This window comes from Bubalus kerabau, chromosome 1 (assembly GCF_029407905.1).
Source record: "Bubalus kerabau isolate K-KA32 ecotype Philippines breed swamp buffalo chromosome 1, PCC_UOA_SB_1v2, whole genome shotgun sequence".
NCBI classification, from domain to species: Eukaryota; Metazoa; Chordata; class Mammalia; order Artiodactyla; family Bovidae; genus Bubalus; species Bubalus kerabau.
The window spans coordinates 45,524,263-45,547,001 of record NC_073624.1 but is presented as its reverse complement, the minus strand read 5'-3'; the positions used below and the strand labels follow the sequence as shown (position 1 = coordinate 45,547,001).

General features: G+C 39.2%; 1 protein-coding gene and 1 long non-coding RNA gene across 4 annotated transcripts in view; both read left to right on the top strand.

The window, feature by feature from the left end:
* Window positions 1–20,644, top strand: part of LOC129646935 (uncharacterized) — a 30,490-nt gene extending 9,846 nt beyond the window's left edge. The window contains exon 2 of the long non-coding RNA XR_008712218.1: window positions 19,865–20,644. This is a non-coding gene — a long non-coding RNA (uncharacterized LOC129646935). The remainder of the gene's footprint in view (window positions 1–19,864) is intronic.
* Window positions 1–22,739, top strand: part of SYT10 (synaptotagmin 10) — a 121,590-nt gene that overhangs the window by 10,469 nt on the left and 88,382 nt on the right. The gene's annotated exons all lie outside the window — the stretch shown is intronic.

Sequence of the window (22,739 nt, the reverse complement as noted above, 5' to 3'; positions counted from 1 at the left end):
TGGACATCTAGGTTGCTTCCATGTCCTGGCTATTATAAACAGTGCTGCGATGAACATTGGGGTACTCGTGTCTCTTTCCCTTCTGGTTTTCTCAGTGTGTATGCCCAGCAGTGGGATTGCTGGATCATAAGGTATGTCTATTTCCAGTTTTTTAAGGAATCTCCACACTGTTCTCCATAGTGGCTGTACTAGTTTGCATTCCCACCAACAGTGTAAGAGGGTTCCCTTTTCTCCACACCCTCTCCAGCATTTATTACTTGTAGACTTTTGGATTGCAGCCATTCTGACTGGTGTGAAATGGTACCTCATAGTGGTTTTGATTTGCATTTCTCTGATAATGAGTGATGTTGAGCATCTTTTCATGTGTTTGTTAGCCATCTGTATGTCTTCTTTGGAGAAATGTCTATTTAGTTCTTTGGCCCATTTTTTGATTGGGTCATTTATTTTTCTGGAGTTGAGCTGTAGGAGTTGCTTGTATATTCTCGAGATTAGTTGTTTGTCAGTTGCTTCATTTGCTATTATCTTCTCCCATTCTGAAGGCTGTCTTTTCACCTTGCTAATAGTTTCCTTTGATGTGCAGAAGCTTTTAAGGTTAATTAGGTCCCATTTGTTTATTTTTGCTTTTATTTCCAATATTCTGGGAGGTGGGTCATAGAGGATCCTGCTGTGATGTATGTCAGAGAGTGTTTTGCCTATGTTCTCCTCTAGGAGTTTTATAGTTTCTGGTCTTATGTTTAGATCTTTAATCCATTTTGAGTTTATTTTTGTGTATGGTGTTAGAAAGTGTTCTAGTTTCATTCTTTTACAAGTGGTTGACCAGAGTTCCCAGCACCACTTGTTAAAGAGATTGTCTTTAATCCATTGTATATTCTTGCCTCCTTTGTCGAAGATAAGGTGTCCATATGTGCGTGGATTTATCTCTGGGCTTTCTATTTTGTTCCATTGATCCATATTTCTGTCTTTGTGCCAGTACCATACTGTCTTGATAACTGTGGCTTTGTAGTAGAGCCTGAAGTCAGGTAGGTTGATTCCTCCCGTTCCATTCTTCTTTCTCAAGATCGCTTTGGCTATTCGAGGTTTTTTGTTTTTCCATACAAATTGTGAAATTATTTGTTCTAGCTCTGTGAAGAATGCTGTTGGTAGCTTGATAGGGATTGCATTGAATCTATAGATTGCTTTGGGTAGTATACTCATTTTCACTACATTGATTCTTCCAATCCATGAACATGGTATATTTCTCCATCTGTTAGTGTCCTCTTTGATTTCTTTCACCAGTGTTTTATAGTTTTCTATATATAGGTCTTTAGTTTCTTTAGGTAGATATATTCCTAAGTATTTTATTCTTTCCGTTGCAATGGTGAATGGAATTGTTTCCTTAATTTCTCTTTCTGTTTTCTCATTATTAGTGTATAGGAATGCAAGGGATTTCTGTGTGTTGATTTTATATCCTGCAACTTTACTATAGTCATTGATTAGTTCTAGTAATTTTCTGGTGGAGTCTTTAGGGTTTTCTATGTAGAGGATCATGTCATCTGCAAACAGTGAGAGCTTTACTTCTTCTTTTCCAATTTGGATTCCTTTTATTTCTTTTTCTGCTCTGATTGCTGTGGCCAAAACTTCCAAAACTATGTTGAATAGTAATGGTGAAAGTGGGCACCCTTGTCTTGTCCCTGACTTTAGAGGAAATGCTTTCAATTTTTCACCATTGAGGATAATGTTTGCTGTGGGTTTGTCATATATAGCTTTGATTATGTTGAGGTAGGTTCCTTCTATTCCTGCTTTCTGGAGAGTTTTTATCATAAATGGATGTTGAATTTTGTCAAAGGCTTTCTCTGCATCTATTGAGATAATCATATGGTTTTTATTTTTCAATTTGTTAATGTGGTGTATTACATTGATTGATTTGCGGATATTGAAGAATCCTTGCATCCCTGGGATAAAGCCCACTTGGTCATGGTGTATGATCTTTTTAATGTGTTGTTGGATTCTGATTGCTAGAATTTTGTTAAGGATTTTTGCATCTATGTTCATCAGTGATATTGGCCTGTAGTTTTCTTTTTTTGTGGGATCTTTGTCAGGTTTTGGTATTAGGGTGATGGTGGCCTCATAGAATGAGTTTGGAAGTTTACCATCCTCTGCAATTTTCTGGAAGAGTTTGAGCAGGATAGGTGTTAGCTCTTCTCTAAATTTTTGGTAGAATTCAGCTGTGAAGCCGTCTGGACCTGGGCTTTTGTTTGCTGGAAGATTTTTGATTACAGTTTCAATTTCCGTGCTTGTGATGGGTCTGTTAAGATTTTCTATTTCTTCCTGGTCCAGTTTTGGAAAGTTGTACTTTTCTAAGAATTTGTCCATTTCTTCCTCGTTGTCCATTTTATTGGCATATAATTGTTGATAGTAGTCTCTTATGATCCTTTGTATTTCTGTGTTGTCTGTTGTGATCTCTCCATTTTCATTTCTAATTTTATTGATTTGATTTTTCTCCCTTTGTTTCTTGATGAGTCTGGCTAATGGTTTGTCAATTTTATTTATCCTTTCAAAGAACCAGCTTTTGGTTTTGTTGATTTTTGCTATGGTCTCTTTTGTTTCTTTTGCATTTATTTCTGCTCTAATTTTTAAGATTTCTTTCCTTCTACTAACCCTGGGGTTCTTCATTTCTTCCTTTTCTAGTTGCTTTAGGTGTAGAGTTAGGTCATTTATTTGACTTTTTTCTTGTTTCTTGAGGTGTGCCTGTATTGCTATGAACTTTCCCCTTAGGACTGCTTTTACCGTGTCCCACAGGTTTTGGGTTGTTGTGTTTTCATTTTCATTCGTTTCTATGCAAATTTTGATTTCTTTTTTGATTTCTTCTGTGATTTGTTGGTTATTCAGCAGCGTGTTGTTCAGCCTCCATATGTTGGATTTTTTAATAGTTTTTCTCCTGTAATTGAGATCTAATCTTACTGCATTGTGGTCAGAAAAGATGCTTGGAATGATTTCTATTTTTTTGAATTTACCAAGGCTAGCTTTATGGCCCAGGATGTGATCTATCCTGGAGAAGGTTCCATGTGCGCTTGAGAAGAAGGTGAAATTCATTGTTTTGGGATGAAATGTCCTATAGATATCAATTAGGTCTAACTGGTCTATTGTATCGTTTAAAGTTTGTGTTTCCTTGTTAATTTTCTGTTTAGTTGATCTATCCATAGGTGTGAGTGGGGTATTAAAGTCTCCCACTATTATTGTGTTATTGTTAATTTCTTCTTTCATACTTGTTAGCATTTGTCTTACATATTGCGGTGCTCCCGTGTTGGGTGCATATATATTTATAATTGTTATATCTTCTTCTTGGATTGATCCTTTGATCATTATGTAGTGACCATCTTTGTCTCTTTTCACAGTCTTTGTTTTAAAGTCTATTTTATCTGATATGAGTATTGCTACTCCTGCTTTCTTTTGGTCCCTATTCGCATGGAAAATCTTTTTCCAGCCCTTCACTTTCAGTCTGTATGTGTCCCCTGTTTTGAGGTGGGTCTCTTGTAGACAACATATGCAGGGGTCTTGTTTTTGTATCCATTCAGCCAGTCTTTGTCTTTTGGTTGGGGCATTCAACCCATTTACATTTAAGGTAATTACTGATAAGTATGATCCCGTTGCCATTTACTTTATTGTTTTGGGTTCGAATTTATACACAATTTTTGTGTTTCCTGTCTAGAGAATATCCTTTAGTATTTGTTGGAGACCTGGTTTGGTGGTGCAGAATTCTCTCAGCTTTTGCTTGTCTGAAAAGCTTTTGATTTCTCCTTCATACTTGAATGAGATCCTTGCTGGGTACAATAATCTGGGCTGTAGGTTATTTTCTTTCATCATTTTAAGTATGTCTTGCCATTCCCTCCTGGCTTGAAGAGTTTCTATTGAAAGATCAGCTGTTATCCTTATGGGAATTCCCTTGTGTGTTATTTGTTGTTTTTCCCTTGCTGCTTTTAATATTTGTTCTTTGTGTTTGATCTTTGTTAATTTGATTACTATGTGTCTTGGGGTGTTTCGCCTTGGGTTTATCCTGTTTGGGACTCTCTGGGTTTCTTGGGCTTGGGTGATTATTTCCTTCCCCATTTTAGGGAAGTTTTCAACTATTATCTCCTCAAGTATTTTCTCATGGTCTTTCTTTTTGTCTTCTTCTTCTGGGACCCCTATGATTCGAATGTTGTAGCGTTTAATATTGTCCTGGAGGTCTCTGAGATTGTCCTCATTTCTTTTAATTCGTTTTTCTTTTATCCTCTCTGATTCATTTATTTCTACCATTCTATCTTCTAATTCACTAATCCTATCTTCTGCCTCTGTTATTCTACTATTTGTTGCCTCCAGAGTGTTTTTAATTTCACTTATTGCATTATTCATTATATATTGACTCTTTTTTATTTCTTCTAAGTCCTTGTTAAACCTTTCTTGCATCTTCTCAATCCTTGCCTCCAGGCTATTTATCTGTGATTCCATTTTAATTTCAAGATTTTGGATCAATTTCACTATCATTATTCGGAATTCTTTATCAGGTAGATTCCCTATCTCTTCCTCTTTTGTTTGGTTTGGTGGGCATTTATCCTGTTCCTTTATCTGCTGGCTATTCCTCTGTCTCTTCATCTTGTTTAAATTGCTGAGTTTGGGGTGTCCTTTCTGTATTCTGGCAGTTTGTGGAGTTCTCTTTATTGTGGCGTTTCCTCGCTGTGTGTGGGTTTGTACAGGTGGCTTGTCAAGGTTTCCTGGTTAGGGAAGCTTGTGTTGATGTTCTGGTGGATGGAGCTGTATTTCTTCTCTCTGGAGTGTAATGAAATGTCCATTAATGAGTTATGAGATGTCTATGGTTTTGGGGTGACTTTGGGCAGCCTGTATCTTGAAGCTCAGGGCTGTGTTCCTTTGTTGCTGGAGAATTTGCTTGTTATGTTTTTCCCTGGAACTTGTTGGCCCTTGTGTGGTGCTTGGTTTCAGTGTCGGTATGGAGGCGTTTGATGAGCTCCTGTCAATTAATGTTCCTTGGAGTCAGGAGTTCCCTGGAGTCGGGGATTGGACTTAAGCCTCCTACTTCCAGTTATCGGTCTTAATTTTACAGTAGTTTCAAAACTTCTCCTTCTATACAGCACCACTGATAAAACATCTACGTTAAAGATGAAAAGTTTCTCTACTGTGAGGGTCACTCAGAGAGGTTCACAGCGTTACATGGAGAAGAGAAGAGGGAGGAGGGAGTTAGCGGTGACCCAAATGAGATGAGGTGGAGTCAATAGTGGAGAGAGTGGGCTAGCCAGTAGTCACTTCCTTATGTGCACTCCACAACTGGACCACTCAGAGATGTTCACGGAGTTATACAGGGAAGAGAAGAAGGAGGCAGGAGACAGAGGTGGCCAGAAGGATAAAAGGGGGAAATGAAAAGGCGGGAGACAGATCCAGCCAGTAATCAGTTCCTTAAGTGTTCTCCACCGTCTGGAACACACAGAAATTCACAGAGTTGGGTAGAGTAGAGAGGGGTTAGGGAGGAGATACAGGTGACCTGGTGGAGAAAATGGAGAGTCCAAAGGGAGAGAGAGCAGCCAAGCCAGTAATCTCGTACACTAGTGAAAAATGGGTCCTGAAGATTGGGTTCTTAAAGGTACAAAATTGGTAACAAATACATAAAAACAAAAATTAGAAATCTAGAGTAGAGTTTGGAATTTCAAAAATGCGATGTTAATGAAAAGGAGAAGGAAAAGAAAGAGCGAAAAAACGAACAAAGAAAAACAAACAAGGTCGTGAAAGTAATAAAGAAACTACAGGTACAAAATTGATAACTAATACCAAACAGCAAAAATTAAAAATCTAGAGTAGAGTTTGGAATTTCAAAAATACAACGTTTAAAAAAAAAAAAAAAAAAAAAAAAAAAGAAGAAGAAGAAGAAGAAAAATAAAGAGAGAAAACAAACAAACCAACAAAAACAATGTCGCAAAAATTATAAAGAAAATACAGGTACAAAATTGATATCAAATACCAAAAAGCATAAATTAAAAATCTTGAGTAGAGTTTGGAATTGCAGATATACGATGTTATATAAAAGAAGAAGAGAAAGAAACAGAGGGAAAAAAAAGTCACAGCAATTATGAAAAAAACTATAGGTACAAAATTGATAACATATATCAAAAGGCTAAAATTAAAAATCTAGAGTAGAGTTTGGAATTTCAAAAATGCAATGTTAAAGAAAAGAAGAAAAAGAAAAAAAAAAATCACGGTCAAAAAATTGTAAAATATGTATATGAAGTTTGCTGAAGAAGAAAAAAAAAAAAATAGGGTCTTTTTTTTTTTTTTTTGCAAAGTAATAGTTATAAAAGTGAAAATTAAAGGATAATAGAGGACTTAAAAAAATTTTTTTTAATTAAAAAAAAAAGAAAGAAAGAAAGATTGATCGTAAAAATAGTAAAAATATATCTAGGTCTTTCTCTGGTTTTGTTGTGAGTATTGTGGGTTCAGTTCATTTTTGGCAGTTCCTTAGTCCGACTTATATTTCTCAAGTTCTATAGGCCCCTTCCTATGTAATCCGTAGTAACCACAGGGTTTTAATCTATGGCCTGTAGCTTCCAAGGCGTTTCCCTCTGTTATAGCTTCTTCTGTTTGCTGGTCTCTTCAGTGTCTGGTTCCCGCCCTGACACAAAGGGGACGGTGGAGGACCCTGTTTTTTTTTTTTTTTTTAATTTAGGCTCACTTGTTCAGCCGCGCTGTGGGGAGGGAGGGAGGGATGCTGCAAACAGATAACACTGGCGTGCGCTCGAAGTGCCTCGGCCACACTGGGTCTGCCCCCGCTCACGGCGCGTGTAACCTCCCTGCCCACACTGCTTGGGCTCTAGGTTGCTCCACCGGGAACAATCAGAGGCCGGCCCTGGACTGAGCTCCCAGGTCCAAGCCGCTCAGGTTCAGGCACTCGGGTAGTCCTCAGAGGCACAGACTCGGTTGGGCCTGCGTTTTGTGTTCTTCCCAGGTCGAGCAGCTCAGGTGATGAGGTGTTTGGCGGGCGCCAATGCTGCGACTTATCGCCTCCCCGCCACTCGGTTATCTGGGTGTAAAACCGGCGCACCTTCTCAGGTAGATGTTGACCGTCCAGACCCCCAAGAAGTTTTAGTTAGCAAAGAAGCCTGCTTACAGTTTTATAGATAGTGTCTCTCTGGGGCTGCGATTGCCCCCTTCCGGCTCTGGCTGCCTGTCACCGGAGGGGGAAGGTCTGCAGCCGGCTATCTCTGTTCAGTCCTTTGTTCTGTGCGCGGGCCTGGCGGTGTCTTAGGTTAGGGCTGGCTTTTCGCGTGGTAGATATCCCACAGTCTGGTTTGCTAGCCCAAATTATTTCGCTCAGATAGCGCTCAGGACATTCGGCCCGATTCTTACTCTAAGGGACACAGCCCGCGCCGCACTTCCCTGCCCAGCCCCCGCTTGCTAATGGCGTGTGCAGGCGTCTGCGCCGCTTCTCCGCTGGGGGGGTTACCGTAGGGCTCACAATCCGCGATTTTTAATTGTTTATTATTATTTTTTTTTTTTTTTCCCCTCCCTTTTATGTGGCCCTCTGTGCTTCCAAAGCTCGGCACAGATTCGGCAGTGAGAGGGTTTCCTGGTGTTTGGAAACTTCTCTCTTTTTAAGACTCCCTTCCCGGGACGGAACTCCGTCCCTCCCTCTTTTGTCTCTTTTTTTGTCTTTTATATTTTTTCCTACCTCCTTTCGAAGAGTTGGGCTGCTTTTCTGGGTGCCTGATGTCCTCTGCCGGCATTCAGAAGTTGTTTTGTGGAATTTACTCGACGTTTAAATGCTCTTTTGATGAATTTGTGGGGGAGAAAGTGTTCTCCCCGTCCTACTCCTCCGCCATCTTCCATGATAGCTTTTAAAACCCTATAAGTCAGTTTGCCCATACTGAAAGGTTATTTTAATTTAACAGTGAGGACTGTTGTTTTTCTCTTCAGTATCCATTGTTCCTTTAGTTGTGTTTAAGTAGTCACACATTTATTTATTTATTTAAAATTATTATTATTTTTTTACTTTACAATATTGTATTGGTTTTGCCATACATCAACATGCATCTGCCATGGGTGTACAAGTGTTCCCCATCCTGAACAAAACAATATTAAGTGATATATTATCATTTTGAATATATTATAATATGAGTTGTTAATATACATGAGATGTAGTTTTAACATTATGCTTTTTTTCTGACAAATATTTACTGAGTTCTTACTATGTGAAAGCCACTGTGCCAAACATTAAAATGTACTGGTACCATTAAATGTGCATAGTTTTTCAAGTTAACATAAATGTAGAGTTAATATATAATAATAGATTATAAATTATTTACTCAATTATGAATATGTGTAAAGATTTACAAGTAAATTTGGCTAATTTAGTGATATTTGATACCATGCTTGATACTGTCAGGCAGGCTTATTTCTCTCCCTCGATTTTTGTCTCCTCATAACAAAGATTTGGAATGACAGACTAATTACAGCTCAAGCAGGCAGGATTTCTCAGCCCCTGTCTCTTCATAGTAAGCATTCAAAACAATGATAAGGTTACAGCTCAGTTATAGCTCAAACAGAGAGGTTTTTTACTAAACAGACAAGGGATAGTACACTCCTGAGATGTGGGGACAAGCCAACCCTGAAGTAGTGGCCACAATCCCTCTTGGCTTTCCCTTTTTATACTCCCTGTCTCCTCCTCTTGGTTCTACCGTGTACAAAATGCAAATGGACCAATCAGGGAAGGGATGGTATCTGGTCACATGCATAATAGGGCTTTTATATATTCATCTAAATGGGTGCAGACTGAGAGTTTTGATAGATAGTTGCAAGTTATATAACAACAGGCTCTACTGTGCATGTCATTCCCATAATTCAGTCTGTTATAATCAGATGTATGTAGGTATAGAATATTTATGAATACCTGACACGACTGAGCGACTTTACTTTTACTTTTCAATTTCATGCATTGGAGAAGGAAATGGCAACCCACTCCAGTGTTCTGGCCTGGAGAATCCCAGGGACAGGGGAGCCTGGTGGGCTGCCGTCTATGGGGTCGCACAGAGTCGGACATGACTGAAGCGATTTAGCAGCAGCAGCAATAGACTCCTAGGAGCCTAAGGTCACTTAAGGAAGTCCCTGTGGTTAGTTTGTATCCAATGTGTGCCTAGGGCACCTGTACAGGAGTTGGAAAAGTTTCTGGGGTTATTTTTGTAGCATATCTGTGAGCTCTCCTGGGCCTGTCTGGAATGGGATTTAGAGATCAGCTTGCATCCTTTTCAGTTAGGCCACGTCTTGTTGCTCATGCCTAACTTCCTACCTAACAATACCATTTCATTGAATTTAGGATGCTGTTGATTACAAGGCACACCATTATTTTATATTACACCAGGAAAATAAAAAAAGAAGACTACAAAAATTAAATTATGACTCAGTGCTTTTTCATCACATAGAATTTTTAGTTTACACCTATGGAAAAATTTCTTTTAGAACAGACATAAATTTTAAAAATCATATATCACTCTTGTACAAGTATAAAAAGGGAAACAAAACAACAAACAGTATTTTCCATAGGTGTAAACTAAAAATTCTATGTGATGAAAAAGCACCGAGTCATAATTTAATTTTTGTAGTCGTCTTTTTTTATTTTCCTGGTGTAATATAAAATAATGGTGTGCCTTGTAATCAACAGCATCCTAAATTCAAAGTATCCTAAATGAAAGTATCACCATTGAGAAGAATCAGACTCAGTACTTAGTGGATAAATGAAAGCATCACCATTCAGAAAAATCAGACTCAGTACTTTACATTAATGTGAATGGGGATACTTTCATTTATCCACTCATTATTGGACCCTATGGCATCAAAAATACTGTCAAGAGTAGTAATGATCCTTTTTTTTTTATTTTCCTTAAAGGAATTCATTGTTGTGTTAAGTTGCTTCAGTCATGTCTCTTAGCAGTCCCATTGTAGCATGCCAGGCCCCTCTGCCTATGGGATTCTCCAGGCAAGAAAACTAGAGCGGGTTGCCATGCCCTTCTTCGGGGAATCTTCCTGACCCAGGGATTGAAGCTGTGTCTCATCTCCTGCATTGGCAGGCAGGTGGGTTTTTTTTTGTTTTGTTTTGTTTTTTACCACTAGCACCACCTGGAAAGTCCCAGAGGAATTCAAAAGAGATATAAATACTAGTGTTGCTGTGCTCTAAAGCTAGCTAACAATACTTGCTGCGCAGCGGCGCAGAGCGTACATGAAGCGCGGCGGTCTGGCGGCATGTCGGTCAGCCGGAAGAGCGGGGCCACTCTGTCCAGGTGAGCCGGGGTCCTGACTGCTCTGGGGGCCATAGGGTCGGGGCCACACTGAGCAGCCCCCAGGGTTCCGGCGCTCTTTCCTCCTTGGGGACGCAGGCCCGAGCAGGCTGCCTACGTGGGCTGTCCAGCCCAGAGAGGCTGCTCTGGGGGCTGGGGAGGTTTTCAAGAGGTAAACGGCCAAGTCTCAGCTTCTGAGCCGCCCCTGACTGCTTGTCTTTCTTTGGAGAGTCTGAGAGGCCCCTCCCGGGAGCAGGTGGCCACACTGCCTCGCAGGCTCAGTGAGTGGGCCAGGCGGGCAGGTGCCCTCCCAGGGATGAGGCTCAGGCTCTGGGTGCAGCGTTTCGGGGTGCTGTTGGGGCTGGGAAACCTCATTCTTGGTGCGCTCCCTCTCTGCGCTTCAGTCTTCACTCAGGAGCAGGGCCTTCAAAGGGTCCAGGGACTCGATGTCTCATCCTTGTCTGCTGGACATCTAGTTAGGGTCAGAGAAGACTGAGGGGTGGGTGTCCAGGAGGCAGCACCCTCATGCAATTGGAGTGCCAGGCTGTCTCGGCACAGGAGTGGCGGAGAGGAGCTACCCCATGTCTGAGGTCAGGGGCGGCAGCTAAGAGGAGCTACCCCACATCCAAGGAGCGGTGGCTGCTTGGGCACAGGAGGCCAGAGAGGAGCTACTCCACGTTCAAGGTCAGGAAGGGCGGCCCTGAGGAGCTACCCCTCGTCCAAGGTAAGGAGCAGCGACTGTGCTTTGCTGGAGCAGCTTTGAAGAGATACCCCACCACCAAGGTAAGAGAAACCCAAGTAAGATGGTAGGTGTTGCAGAGGACATCAGAGGGCAAACACACTGAAACCATTATCATGGAAAACTAGCCATTCTGATCACACGGACCACAGCCTTGTCTAACTCAGTGAAACTGAGCCATGCTGTGTGGGGCCATCCAAGACAGACGGGTCATGGTGGAGAGGTCTGACAGAATGTGGTCCACTGGAAAAGGGAATGGCAAACCACTTCAGTTTTCTTGCCTTGAGAACCCCATGAACAGTATGAAAAGGCAAAATGATAGGATACTGAAAGGGGAACTCCCCGGGTTGGTAGGTGCCCAATATGCTACTGGAGATCAGTGGAGAAATAACTCCAGAAAGAATGAAGGGATGGAGCCAAAGCAAAAAGAATACCCAGCTGTGGATGTGACTGGTGATAGAAGCAAGGTCTGATGCTGTAAAGAGCAATATTGCATAGGAACCTGGAATGTCAGGTCCATGAATCAAGGCAAATTGGAAGTGGTCAAACAAGAGATGGCAAGAGTGAACGTCGACATTCTAGGAATCAGCAAACTAAAATGGATTGGAATGGGTGAATTTAACTCAGATGACCATTATATCTACTACTGTGGGCAGGAATCCCTCAGAAGAAATGGAGTAGCCATCATGGTCAACAAAAGAGTCTGAAATGCAGTACTTGGATGCAATCTCAAAAAAGACAGAATGATCTCTGTTTGTTTCCAAGGCAAACCATTCAATATCACAGTAATTCAAGCCTATGCCCCAATCAGTAATGCTGAAGAAGCTGAAGTTGAACAGTTCTATGAAGACCTACAAGACCTTTTAGAACTAACAGCCAAAAAAGATGTCTTTTTCATTATAGGGGACTGGAATGCAAAAGTAGGAAGTCAAGAAACACCTGGAGTAACAGGCAAATTTGGCCTTGGAGTATGGAATGAAGCAGGGCAAAGGTTAATAGAGTTTTGCCAAGAGAACACACTGGTCATAGCAAACAGCCTCTTTCAACAACACAAGAGAAGACTTTACACATGGACATCACCAGATGGTCAACACCAAAATCAGGTTGATTATATTCTTTGCAGCCAAAGATGGAGAAGCTCTATACAGTCAGCAAAAACAAGACCAGGAGCTGACTGTGGCTCAGACCATGAACTCCTTATTGCCAAATTCAGACTTAAATTGAAGAAAGTAGGGAAAACCACTAGACCATTCAGGTATGACCTAAATCGAAACCCTAATGATTATACAGTGGAAGTGAGAAATAGATTTAAGGGACTAGATCTGATAGACAGAGTGCCTGATGAACTATGAATGGAGGTTTGTGACATTGTACAGGAGACAGGGATCAAGACCATCCCCATGGAAAAGAAATGCAAAAAAGCAAAATGGCTGTCTGAGGAAGCCTTACAAATAGCTGTGAAAAGAAGAGAAGTGAAAAGCAAAGGAGAAAAGGAAAGATATAAGCATCTGAATGCAGATTTCCAAAGAATAGCAAGGAGAGATAAGAAAGACTTCCTCCAGTTTCATCCACCTCATTAGAACTGATTCAAATGAATTCTTTTTTAATGGCTGAGTAATACTCCATTGTGTATATATGGAATTTAGAAAGTTGGTAATGACAACCCTGTATGTGAGACAGCAAAAGAGACACAGATGTATAGAACAGTCTTTTGGACTCTGTAGGAGAGGGAAGGGGGATGATTTGGGAGAATGGCATTAAAACATGTATAATATCATATAAGAAATGAATCGCCAGTCCAGATTCAATGAAGGATATAGGAAGCTTGGGGCTGGTGGACTGGGATGACCCAGAGGGATGGTATGGGGAGGGAGGTGCGAGGGGGGTTCAGGATGGGGAACACGTGTACACCCATGGTGGTTGCATGTTGATGTATGGCAAAACCAATACAATATTGTAAAGTAAATAAATAAATAAATAATTTTTTTTTTTTTAAAAGAAAGCCGTCCTCAGCAATCAATGCAAAGAAATAGAGCAAAACAAAATGGGAAAGACAAGAGATCTTGTCAAGAAAATTGGAGATACCAAGGGAAAATTTCATGCAAAGATGGGCTCAACAAAGGACAGAAAGGGTTAGACCTCACAGAAGCATAAGATATTAAGAAGAGGTGGCAAGAATACACAGAAGAACTGTACAAAAAAGTTTCACGACCCAGATAGTCACAATGGTGTGATCACTCACCTAGAGTCAGACATCCTGGAATGTAAAGTCAAGTGGGCCTTAGAAAGCATCACTACAGACAACGCTAGTGGAGGTTATGGCATTCCAGTTGAGCTATTTCAAATCCTGAAAGATGATGCTGTGAAAGTGCTGCATTCAATATGCCAGCAAATTTGGAAAACTCAGCAGTGGCCACAGGACTGGGAAAGGTCAGTTTTCATTCCAATCCCAAAGAAAGGCAATGCCAAAGAATGCTCAAACTACTGCATAATTGCACTCATCTCACATGCTAGTAAAGAAATGCTCAAAATTCTCCAAGCCAGGCTTCAGCAGTACGTGAACCGTGAACTTCCTGATGTTCAAGCTGGTTTAGAAAAGGCATAGGAACCAGAGATCAAATTGCTAACATCCTCTGGATCATTGAAAAAGCAAGAGAGTTCTAGAAAAACATCTATTTCTGCCTTATTGACTATGCCAAAGCCTTTGACTGTGTGGATCACAATAAACTGTGGGCAATTCTGAAAGAGATGGGAATACCAGACCACCTGACCTGCCTTTTGAGAAACCTATATGCAGGTCAGGAAGCAACAGTTAGAACTGGACATGGAACAACAGACTGGTTCCAAATAGGAAAAGGAGTACATCAAGGATGTATATTGTCACCCTGCTTATTTAACTTATATGCAGAGTACATCATGAGAAACGGGGGTGGAAGAAGCACAAGCTGGAATCAAGATTACTGGGAGAAATATCAATAACCTCAGATATACAGATGGCACCACCCTTATGGCAGAAAGTGAAGAGGAACTAAAAAGCCTCTTGTGAAAGTGAAAGTGTAGATTGAAAAATTTGGCTTAAAGCTCAATATTCAGCAAACTAAGATCATTGCATCTGGTCCCATCACTTCATGGCAGATAAATGGGGAAACAAGGAACAGTGTCAGACTTTATTTTTCCGGGCTCCACAATCACTGCAGATGGTGATTGCAGCCATGAAATTAAAAGACACTTACTCCTTGGAAGGAAAGTTATGACCAACCTAGATCGCATATTGAAAAGCAGGGATATTATTTTGCCAACAAAGATCCATCTAGTCAAGGCTATGGTTTTTCCAGTGGTCATTTTTGGATGTGAGAGTTGGACTGTGAAGAAAGCTGAGCACTGAAGAATTGATGCTTTTGAACTGTGGTGTTGGAGAAGGCTCTTGAGAGTCCCTTGGACTACAAGGAGATGCAACCAGTCCATCCTATAGGAGATCAGTCCTGGGTGTTCTTGGAAGGACTGATGCTGAAGCTGAATCTCCAATACTTCGGCCACCTGATGAGAAGGGCTGACTCACTGGAAAAGACCCTGATGCTGGGAGGGATTGTGGCCCGGAGAAGAAGGGGATGACAGAGGATGAGATGGCTGGATGGCATCACAGACTTGATGGACATGAGTTTGAGTGAACTCCAGGAGTTGGTGATGGACAGGCAGGCCTGTCGTGCTGTGATTCATGGGGTTGCAAAGAGTAGGACACAACTGAGTGACTGAACTGAGCTAAACTGAAAGCTAGCTGTACAGTTATGTTGAATCTGAACATGTTGCCAAATTCATTTGACCCAGCAAAAATTTGACTTATGAAGGTTATGTGTTTGTTTCACTATTTTCTCAACACTTTCTTCCAAGCCATTTAAACTCATTCTTTGACTTCTGATTCTGATTCATTTGCTTTAGCAAAAACAGAGAGAAAACTATGACACAATTACTTAATGACTACTAGTAGTTGTAACAGGTCATTGATACTGATACATTCTGATTTCAAAAACTGAAGTGTCTAAAAATATGCATTTTTATAATCAATTAAATATGGTAATGATATAAAGTTTCTATCATTTACTAAAATTCAAGAAAAAGACAAAAGTCAATAACAATTAAAATAGAAATTTTAAGAAGCATTGTTGCAACAGTAATAGGTTGGTTGATTATGTATTGGATTTATGGTTGAGGAAGAGACTGATAGTTGTTTCCTAGTATTCATTTCCCCCTTCTATTTCACAGCATTCAGATCGTATCAGGTCAGTCGCTCAGTCGTGTCCGACTCTTTGCGACCCCATGAATTGTAGCATGCCAGGCCTCCTTGTCCATCACCAACTCCTGGAGTTCACTCAGACTCACGTCCATCGAGTCAGTGATGCCATCCAGCCATCTCATCCTCTGTCGTCCCCTTCTCCTCTTGCCCCTAATCCCTCCCAGCATCAGAGTCTTTTCCAGTGAGTCAACTCTTTGCATGAGGTGGCCAAAGTACTGGAGTTTCAGCTTTAGCATCATTCCTTCCAAAGAAATCCCAGGGCTGATCTCCTTCAGAATGGACTGGTTGGATCTCCCTGCAGTCCAAGGGACTCTCAAGAGTCTTCTCCAACACCACAGTTCAAAAGCATCAATTCTTCGGCGCTCAGCCTTCTTCACAGTCCAACTCTCACATCCATACATGACCACAGGAAAAACCATAGCCTTGACTAGATGGACCTTTGTTGGCAAAGTAATGTCTCTGCTTTTGAATATGTTATCTAGGTTGGTCATAACTTTCCTTCCAAGGAGTAAGCGTCTTTTAATTTCATGGCTGCAATCACCATCTGCAGTGATTTTGGAGCCCAGAAAAATAGTCTACCACTGTTTCCACTGTTTCCCCATATATTTCCCATGAAGTGATGGGACCAGATGCCATAATCTTCATTAGAATCCTTTATTTTTAGTTTGGTATGTGGCAGGATTATTTTTTAAAAACTTTAAAAAGGACAGCTTTTTTCAGCATACCTTATAGGTTGGTACAATCGCATGACTAAGTTATGATTGTCAGAATATTAGCAGCAGTGATGTGCACTACTTCTAGATTTTTCCCTTGAAGTGAAAGGACATACCATTACCTTCCTTTCTCCCTTGTTATTTTTCATCCAGCTGCCTGGAATGTAGACATGTAAGCTTGCATCTTAGACATTAAGGAAGAGGCAAAAACCTTTGAATAGGAAAGCAAAAACATGGAAAAAACCAGGATTTCAGACACCTTAAGCTGATGTATTTACCCTGACTTGCTTATACTGGACCAATTAATTAAATGAGAGAGAAATAAACTTCTGTTTTGTTTGTTACTATTAATTTGGTCCCTTTTAGAAATCAGAATTGTGTGGCATTATAATAATAATACCATATTGTTGTTGTTGCTTAGTCACTAAGTCTTATCCAACTCTTTGAAACCCCATGAACAGCAGCATACCAGACTTGCCTGTCCTTCAGTGTATACCTGACTTTGCTCAAACTCATGTCCATTGAGTCAGTTATGCCATCTAACCATCTCATCCTGTGTCACTCCCTTCTTATCTTGCCCTCAATCTTTCCCAGAATCAGGGTATTTTCCAATGAGTCAGTTCTTAACATCAGGTGGCCAAAGTATTGGAGCTTCAGCTTCAGCATCAGTCCTTCCAATGAATATTTAGGAGTGATTCCCTTTAGGATTGACTGGTTTGCTCTCCTTGCAATCCAAGGGACTCTCAAGAGTCTTCTCCAGCACAGTTAGAAAGCATCAATTCTTCGGTGCTCAGCCTTCTTTGTGGTCCAACTGTCACATCCATACATGACTACTAGAAAAACCATAGCTTTGACTATATGAACAATGAGGACAACCAAAGAAACAAAAGATTTGCAATTTACAAGAAATTATAATTTCTGATTAATTGAGAAGTTACTTATTTGTACATTTTGAGAAACTAAAGAACTAGAATTTTTAAATTTAAAAAAGTGGTACAGTAGTAATTGGAATCGAGAGAATAACAATTGGTCTATGATTTTCTGCATCATTGTAGCCATCTGCATGGATAATATGTACTTAGTCCTAACAGTATTTACAATTTATAGTAATTAAGACCATGCAAATGTTAGAAATTAGCAAAATTCTGGTTTATTAAAAGCTTATGAGGACTTAGTATGTTTTTGCTAATTATGTTTTCTGATGAGAATGTTTTTTATTTTTTTCCAGGACTCTCTGACTTTATTTTGAGATATTAAGGCATGATAAAAGAGTAAGATCTTTATAGCTACATATGAGTCAGAAATGAAGAGTTAGCCAGCCAGACAGATAAATAAGTAGACATAGTGGTAGAAGCAATAGTTATGCATATGTATGTAATCAAATCAGGGTTTGTGCAATATTAAACCTGATTATCCTTGAGCCTAATTTAATTTTTGAAATTTCATTAACTTCAATTCTTACCAAAATATAATTGGATGAATGGTATATAATGGATTATTTTTAATTATCCAGAGACATTGAAAGTTTGAGCTACAGAGATCCTACTCATCAAGTTTATTCATTATACAATGGGTAACTTCAAAGTCTGTGTGGAGAAGGAAAACCATACATATTCATCTCCCTCCAGTGATCTCATCTCCACCTTACTTCATTTCTTTCATGATCATGAACAAACACTTGTCGTTATGTTAAAAGTACTATTTTAGAATTATAAATCCAAATATTCCAAACCCCAACCAAAAGCTCCTATACTTTCTTCTTTTGCATTTGGAAACTTCATTCAATTTTCTACCTCTAGGTGAATTCCCTATCAATAAATATTGCATCATGCTCATGATACATCATTTAATCATTGCAATCACTTTCTCCTTTGAGGTTTATTACATTCTTCTGGGAGGATAGAAGATGCTCATTCATGGATAAATTCATCTGCTTCTCTATTCCTACACCAAATAACCTGAATATTTAGAAGATTTTAAAACCAGGCAGGCTAGTATCACTCTTAGTCTTCAGTTGCAAAAGAACCCTCAATTCTGACCAGATGTCCTATGTTTTCCTATTCAATTTTCTCCTATTCTCTAAAGTTCATATATCAAATTTTCCCCACTGTATTTAAATATTCCAAATTATTTTCCAACATCCCAAAATAACTGGCAGTTGACTCTAACTCCTGTTTGGAGAGAAAATTATAAGCAAGAATTCTCTTGAATTCCTGCCTATACCTATAAAATTTGATTTCAGAACTATCCTCTTTTTCTTGAAAAGGAAGAAGTGATAGAGTTCTTTCATCTTTGCTTCAGATTCCATCCATTGTCACCTTTTATGTGACTTTATTGTTAATTATTTGGAGAAGGAAATGGCAACCCACTCCAGTGTTCTTGCCTGGAGAATCCCAGGGACGAGGGAGCCTGGTGGGCTGCTGTCTATGGGGTCGAATAGAATCGGACACGACTGAAGTGACTTAGCAGTAGCAGCAGTATTGTTAATTAATCACTCTGCTTGATATTCTTTCTCTCCTTATCTGGTACTACTTTCCCACAAATTATAAACCATGCTGAAATATTGCACATTTTAATTAAAAACACCAATGAAGAACATCAATTCCATGAGTGATTCTTTCCTCCTTTCCTAAATACAATATCTTGAGAGAACTATCTATATTCACAGAATTCACATCCTCACTCTCATTCATTCATTAAACTACATTTATCTGGTTAACACAGTCTCTGCTGCACTAGTCTCATTGAATTCACTGCAGACTTACTTGTTTAAGTTAATGTTTACTTATCTACCTTAGTTTTGATTGAACTTATTTTAACATCTTATACTACTTATCACTTTATACTCTCCAAACTTCTATGAAAGCACCTTGACCTCATTTTTTTGATAAGTCTTCTACTCTTTCTCAGTCTTATATGTAGGCTCTTTATTCTTTAAATTTCTCTTTCTTTCTTTAATTATTGACGTCTTCAGGATTCTGTTGAGGCGCTTTTACCTTCTTTGTCATGGATTCAGATTTGTCTGTTTAAAGAAGTCCTTCAATTTTATCTTCAGTTGCAGTCATATATGACCAACAGCTTACTCAAAATTTCTACTTGTATGTTGAGTATTATTATTAATATATAGTCTAAACCCAACATAGCTGAAGTCATGGTCTTCCTTACTTCATCATCCTGTTTGTCTCCCAATGAATCACATTCTTGTTCTTCAATCTTCACACTCCTCACTAGCCCCTTGCCTTGTCAAATACCTCTAAAATGTGCTCTTTTTCCCATTCTTGCCACACTTGTTCAGAAATACTCTCATCTCTCATGTGGATGACTACTATAATCAGTAACTATGTTTTCTGTTCTCATCTGGTCTCCACTTTTATTTTTCCCCAGCCAGAGTATTATTTATGAAATGCATATTTAACAATTTCATACCTTGACATAAAAATGCTTCTGGGACTACATATTTCAATTTGAACTAAGTCCAAACTCACAACATCCTTTATGTCATAGTTAAATGTTGAAAAACAATCATTAAAAAAAAAAAATTGAACATTTTGATGACTACAAATTCTCACAAATCCTCCCTTAATCTTTTTTGAACTCCCTTAATCTTTCGATAGTCAGAGTCTTTGTCTTAACAAATTTTGTTGAAAAAAAAAATGTCATAAAGACCTAATAAACTCTTGGTTTTGTTTTTGAAATACTCTTATTTGTCATAATTGCAATAATAAACAATGTAAAAATATATAATGCAATAAGCTTGTTTTTATAATTTTAGTTTTACTTTTCTCAAAGAAATTCTGATTAATGAAATTCCTTTCAATTTTTCTTGTTGTAGGAAAAGCCCTTTCCCCTCATTTTGCATTTCTGGATGGAAGAAGCTACAAGATAAGATAATCATGGAATCTTAGCTTACCCTATCCCTAAGACATGACTTACCTGTTTCCCTCTTCATTGTTGGATATTCTCTACTCCTTCATGTAGTAAATTTTATAGGGTCAAGTACTCATGGAGAATATTTGTGGTTGTCCAGACAGGCTTCTGGCTGTATCTGAAAGTCTAATTAATTCAAGGTGATATGTTAGCAAGTCCAGTTTCTAACAGACCTAAGAAGAGTTGATTCTTTTGAACTGTGGTGTTGGAGAAGACTCTTGAGAGTCCCTTGGACTGCAAGGAGATCAGTCCTGCATGTTCATTGGAAGGACTGATGTTGAAGCTGAAACTCCAATACTTTGGCCACCTGATGTGAAGAGCTGATTCATTTGAAAAGACCTGATGCTGGAAAAGATTGAGGGCAGGAGGAGAAGGGGATGCCAGAGAATAAGATAGTTGGATGGCATCACTGACTCAATGGACATGAGTTTGGGTAAACTCTGGGAGTTAGTGATGGACAAGGAGGCCTGGCGTGCATGGGGTCACAAAGAATCGGACACGACTTAGGAACTGAACTAAGCTTATACTCACTTTTATTATAATTGCTACCTGGTTGAACAGTTTCTTTGAGCACAACTGGGTAGGAAAATAGAATGTTATTTATTAGCTTCTTGAAAAAATAATTTTTACTTAGAAATTTTGGTCTCTAATATAAACAAATCCACTCCTTTTAGTACCAAAATAACATTGAAAGATATTTCTCTTCTTACTAATCTGTGAATCACCATTCAATCCATACTCATTCCATACCTATGCCTCCTTTCCCCTAGGTACTCTTGTTTAAAAAAAAAAAAAGTTGATAATAGTAACAACCCATTGTTGCCCTTACTATGTTGTTGTTACCCATACTTGTTGCAAACTATGATGATAAGTAATTTACATACATTTCCTTATATAAAACTCACAGCATTCCTATGAAACAAAAACATAAATTCCTCAATTTTACTAAGATTCTTAAAGTCTAAGCAAGTTGCCCGAAGCTACACAGTGGTGGGGCTGACATTTGAACCCAGGTCAAGGTTTCACAGTATAATTATACTATTTTCCTAGTATAAGAATTTCTGCATATTCCTTTCATATCCCTCAACTCTTAGTTATCCAGCTGTCTTGAAGTACATAGGCATATCTTTTTAGATAATTCCCCTAATATGTTTTCAGAAGCCCCATAAATATTTTTTGACAGTGTGATATATACTGAACACTAAAAAAGGTAAATAAAGGAAGTGAGTTTATTTTTAGGCTGGGAACACTTGGAGAAGCAAAATAAACACATATTCACAATCCCTTATCCACAATTATGAAACCTCCAAACCTCAAAAAACTGAAAATTATTTTGTAAATTGTCCAATTTGGCACCACCATCTTACCTAAATTGACATTAAGTTGCTTATGGTCTTCAGTGATCCCATTCAGTGTGCCTAATTCATATATTTCATTACATATATATTAATGTATTTGGTTACTAGGTGTTATCCCTGATAATGTTTACCATAATACCTTTCTAATATCCAAAAGAAAATAAGTTTTGAAACCATTGTATCCCAAGCATTTAGGATAAAAATTATAGGCCAAAAAATTATTAATGTTACAATACTAGTGCTGTGGTGGTGGGTGTGCTTTAAAAGCCGTTAGGAACAGAGGAGGCAGAAAGAGCTGCAGGGAAGATACTACTGGATCTGGTTATTGAAGCATGAATACAAATTTGCCAGGCAGACAGATAAGAGAAAACAATGGAGCCACTTGAAACAGACTGAGCAGAAATCGTGAGAGAGTAATATGTAGCCCGGAGGAGGGGAATAGGCAAGAGAGTGGCAGATGAATGAAGTTGGGTCAATAGCCAGGGGTCAAATCACAGGATACTGTGGAATGTTATGCAAAGTTTTAATTTGATCCGGTTTGGCTAAGGTGACCTGGGAGGATGTTAGGCTAAAAGAGGTAGGAACACAGTTTATCTAAGATGCATAATAATATAATATATAAATTAATAATAATTTTATTCTTGCTATCCTGGTATTACTGATAGTATAGGCTGTCACTTTCAAAACTGATTTGGTTTGGATGAAATACATGACCAAGAATAGTGAGAAGAGAGGTGTGATATTGTGCATATATATTTAGTCTTTGTCCACAGTTCCTGGCTCACAGCTCCCCAAAACCTTAGAATTTCTTTAGTGACGAGAGCCATAAAGGTGTCTTGTTAGGTTAATGGCATGACTTTTGGATCCCAGCTAAGGTTGGGTGCTGTTTTCCAGAAGATCAACCATGTGATTAGAGGACTGGAACTTTAGTTCCACCCCTGCTGAACTTTTGGCAGGGGAGAAGGGCTGGAGGTTGAATCAGTTGGAGGTTGAACCAATGGCAGTTTTTTTACTCAGCCATGCCAGTATCACGAAGCCTCTATAAAAACCCCAAAGGATGGGGTTTGAGAGCTTCTATGTTAAACATGCAGAAATTTGAAAACAATGTGCTCTGAGAGGGCATGAGAGCTTTCTCAATACTTTGCCCGATGAACTCTTCAATCTGGCTCTTCCTGAGTTATATCTTCTTTTAATAAACTGGTAAATAAACAAGTTTCCTGAGTTCTATAGGCTTGTCTGGCAAATTAGTCAAACCTAAGGGGTAGGTGGTGGGAACCTCCTCCAATTTTTTGCCAGTTGGTCAGAATCCCACGGGTGACAACATGTGTTTGCTACTGGCATTAGAAGGGAGAGGGACAGTGTGTTGGGACTGAGCCCTTAACCTGTGGAATCTGATGCCACCTCCAGGTAGTCAAACATCAG